The sequence below is a fragment of the Coregonus lavaretus genome (genome assembly GCF_964263955.1).
Source record: "Coregonus lavaretus genome assembly, contig: HAP1_SCAFFOLD_313, whole genome shotgun sequence".
Lineage (NCBI taxonomy): Eukaryota > Metazoa > Chordata > Actinopteri > Salmoniformes > Salmonidae > Coregonus > Coregonus lavaretus.
The window spans coordinates 153,900-158,543 of record NW_028159241.1 but is presented as its reverse complement, the minus strand read 5'-3'; the positions used below and the strand labels follow the sequence as shown (position 1 = coordinate 158,543).

General features: G+C 48.4%; 1 pseudogene across 1 annotated transcript; it reads right to left on the bottom strand.

The window, feature by feature from the left end:
* On the bottom strand, positions 1-956 carry LOC311123134 (trace amine-associated receptor 13c-like; annotated as a pseudogene). Its single transcript has one exon. The product of its transcript is annotated as a trace amine-associated receptor 13c-like (transcript).
* Positions 957-4,644: the final 3,688 nt, after the last annotated feature.

Genomic DNA, 4,644 nt, shown 5'->3' with positions numbered 1-4,644 from the left:
CTATACATGCCTTAACTTCAGAGTTAAAATATGTTTAGCTGTTACTTTGAACCATGGATAAAAGAAAGCATAAATTATTGGATTAATTAAGGAATTAACAAGTGGCAGAAAGCCGGTGATCAATAATAAATTGTCACACACACACAAAAAATATGTATCAACAAAAATGGAATCCAACAACTTAGATAGGTGAAAACAACAATAGCTAGAGTTTTTGCTGCTTTTCTCTCTGACTTATTTGCCTGTACAGTTTTAACACCAGACACACTGGCAGCCTCTTTTGAAAATACCTTTCTGGCCTGTGATCTGGCCACCACAAATATTGTCAAATAAAGTGTTATAATAAAAGAGCACGGGGCAACCATTGAAAATACAAGGCCAATGATTTTAACCCAATTTTATTATTCTACAATAAAACATTCTTTCAAACACCTGCTGGGTACCTGTACATTTACAAAGATTTTGACAATAGCAGCATCGTATATGATACAACAACACCAGGTAATGGATATACAACACATAATTCTTGTTATTGTTATTTTAGAGTGGTACATTAAGGGATCACACACAGCAACATAACGGTCAATAGATATCAAGACCAAACTGCCCACAGATAAAGAAGAACACAAACAAGTGATGTAGAAATAAAACACACAGAAATATTCCCCAACATCCCAGCATGGCTCCATTAATGCTACAGTCATTAATGGTATCACAATCAGTCCCACCAGGAAATCTGCCACAGCCAGAGAGAGGATGAGCAGGTTGGTTGGAGTGTGGAGCTGCTTGAAGTGAGAGATGGAGATGATCACCAGTATGTTCAAAAATACTGTAACTGCTGAAATCAATGCCAAGAAGATGTACAGTGTTATGTAGATAGATGTCGATAGCAAAGCCTTTCTGCAAGAAGAGTTTCTGTCTTGAAAACAGTATTGAACATCTTCCTGTGTCTCCATTTGTAATAAAGGGTCCAAATGCTGAGGTCCTGCTCCTGCTTGGTCCTGTGTGTGACCCTGTCAGGTCAGCCTTCTGACAAACTCTGAGCTCTGAATGCGAAGCATCACGTCTGGAGGAAAACTGGCACCATCCCTACGGTGAAGCATGGTGGTGGCAGCATCATGCTGTGGGGATGTTTTTCAGCGGCAGGCACTAGGAGACTATTCAGAATCGAGGGAAAGATGAACGGAGCAAAGTACAGAGAGATGAAAACCTGCTCCAGAGCTCTCAGGACCGAAGACCTGAATGTCCTTGAGTGGCCCAGCCAGAGCCCGAACTTGAAACTGATCGAACATTTCACATTTACATTTTAGTCATTTAGCAAACGGCCTTATCCAGAGCGACTTACAGTTAGTGAGTGCATACATTTTTCTTTTCATACTGGCCAAGAGACCTGAAAACAGCTGTGCAGCGATGCTCCCCATCCAACCTGAGAGAGCTTGAGAGGATCTGCAGAGAAGAATGGGAGAAACTTCCAATATACAGGTGTGCCAAGCTTGTAGCGTCATATCCAAGAAGACTCAAGGCTGTAATCGCTGCCAAATGTGCTTTAACAAAGTACTGAGTAAAGCGTCTGAATACTTATGTAAATGTAATATTTCTGGGGAATTTTTTATACATTTGCTTACATTTCTAAAAACCCGTTTTTGCTTTGTCATTATGGGGTATTGTGTGTATATTGATGAGGAAATTGTTTTATTTAAACCATTTTAGAGTAAGGCTGTAACGTAACAAAATGTGGAAAAAGTCAAGGGGTCTGAATATTTTCAGAATGCACTCAGTAAAAAGTACGGTGGAATAAGAATAAGGTATATCTATTTTGTATAAAAATATACTTATTTTGGTGAAAACTAAGATTGAATTGTTGACAAGACACTACATTAGTGATGAGTGTGACAGAAGGAGGCAGGCGCAGGAGGGTAATCACCGAATGCAGAGTTTATTCCGTCGTACACAAATAGCGCTGGATAGCGACAAACGAAACAGGCACAGGGGAAAATCTACCCCGGCAATAACAAGGTACGAGTAGCTCCACCGAGCTCCACTACTCTCACAAATAAACAATCACCCACAAAGACAAGGGCGGCAGAGGGAACACTTATACACGGTCTAATGAGGGGATAAGAACCAGGTGTGTGTGATTGACAAGACAAGACAAGGAGGGGAGGCAGCCTCGGCGGAAGTCGTGACAGTACCCTCCCCTTGACGCGCAGCTCCAGCAGTGCGCCGACCCCGGCCTCGGGGGTGGACAGGAGGACGCGGAGCAGGGCGAGCCGGATGGCGACGGTAAAATAATCCTGCAACAGGGAGGGATCGAGGATATCCCTCACTGGGACCCAGTACCATTCCTCCGGACCGTACCCCTCCCACTCCACAAGGTACTGAAGGCCCCCCACCAGACGCCTCGAATCCAGGATGAAACGGACAGAAACCGACGGGGCCCCCTCGATGTCCAGAGGAGGTGGAGGAACCTCCCGCACCTCAGACTCCTGGAGCGGAACAACCACCACCGGCCTGAGGAGAGACACATGAAACAAGGGGTTAACACGGTAATCAGGGGGAAGTAATAACCTATAAGTGACGTCGTTGATTCTCCTCAGGACTTTGGACAGCCCCACAAACCGCGGGCTCAGCTTCCGGCAGGGCAGGTGGAGGGGCAGATTCCGGATCGAGAGCCAGACCCGAATCCCCCGGTACGAAGACCGGGGCCTCACTGCGGTGACGGTCAGCGTTGGCCTTCTGATGACGTACGTCACGCTGGAGGTGAATGTGGGCAGCGTCCCATGTTTCCTCCGCGCGCCGAAACCAGTCATCCACCTCAGGAGCCTCGGTCTGGCTCTGGTGCCACGGTGCCAGAACCGATTAGTCCTGGCAGTAGGACCGCAGGAACCTACCCACATCCTGATTTACCCATTCCACCTGCCCTCAGGGTGGAACCCAGAGGTCAGGCTGACCGAGACCCCCAGACGTTCCATGATGCCTTCCAAACCTTGGACGTGAACTGGGGACCTCGGTCGGACATATCCTCTGGCACCCCTAGAGGAGACGTACACCCTCATGTCCTTAGCCAAGGTAAGCCACCAGTACTTTCCGATCAGGCAGCGCACTGATACCTGTGTGACCAGAGGAGGGTGACTTGTGTGCCCAGGAGATCAGACGATCACGGATAAGAGCAGGCACGTACCGCATTCCAGCTGGACACTGAGGTGGAGATGGATCTGTGTGTAACGCCTGCTCTATATCCGCGTACATCGCCCACACTACCGGGGCCACAATGCAAGAGGCCGGGAGTATGGGGGTGTTGTCTCTGGGCCTCTCCTCTGTGTCATACAGCCAGGACAGTACGTCTGCCTTCACGTTCTTCGTACCCGGAATGTATGACAGTGTAAAATCAAACCGGGTGAAGAATAGGGCCCACCTGGCCTGGCGAGGATTCAGCCTCCTCGCTGCCCGGATGTACTCCAGGTTACGGTGGTCCGGCCAGACGAGGAAAGGGTGTTTCGCATCTTCGAGCCAATTCCTCCACACGGTCAAAGCTCGGACACCAGCCAACAGCTCCCGATCACCAACGTCGTAGTTCTGCTCCACCGGGCTGAGCTTCTTAGAGAAGAAGGCACAGGGGCAGAGCTTGGGTGGCGTGCCCGAGCGTGGATATTGGACAGCGCCTATCCCTACCTCGGACACATCCACCTTTACGAATGGTAGTGATGGATCGGGGTGGGCCAGTACCGAGGCTGAGGTAAACAGACCCCGCAGTTTGCTGAAGGCCAGCAGACCAGCGGAGCCGGGACGGCCCACCCTTCAACAGGGATGTAATGGGAGCTGCGACCTTGCCAAAGCCCCGGATAAACCTCCGATAGTAGTTGGCGAAGCCAAGGAAGCGCTGCACAACCTTAACCGTGGTTGGAGTCGGCCAATTACGCACGGCTGAAATGCCATCTCCCTCCATCTCCACACCTGAGGTGGTAATGCGGTATCCGAGGAAGGAGACGGACTGCTGGAAAAACATACACTTCTCTGCCTTGGCATAAAGGTCATTTTCCAACAGTCGGGCCAGCACTTTGTGAACCAGGGACACATGCTTGGCACGCGTAGCGGAATACACCAGGATGTCATCGATGTAGAACACCACACCGCGACCAAGCATGTCCAGAAACACCTCGTTCACAAAGGACTGGAAGACAGAAGGAGCATTCATCAAACCGTACGGCATTACCAGGTATTCATAATGCTGTCTTCCACTCATCCCCCTCCCAAACACGCACCAGGTTGTATGCAAGATGGCGTAACAGTGCGGTCGTATTTCTGTCGTGTCCTCGTGTAAATAGACAGTTTTTTTGTTATTTGTCTATTTTGTATATATTTCTCAATTTTACTTTTTTACTTTTCATTCTTTAACTAAATATACTTTCCTGCAACCCGCCTCACCCAACGTGGAAAGGATTATATTATTTATTTATAACTTTTATCAAGAACCTTAAGCTGAAACTAGTCTAGCTGCAACCGAATGGCTGTGGTAGACCGAATGGCCAGAGCATATCGGATATTCTGCCGGAATCACTGGACCTCTAACACCGGATCATCGCAACTAGCTAGCTGCAAACGAATGGCTGTTGTAGCCAGCTAGCTAGCTACTTACTATTAGCC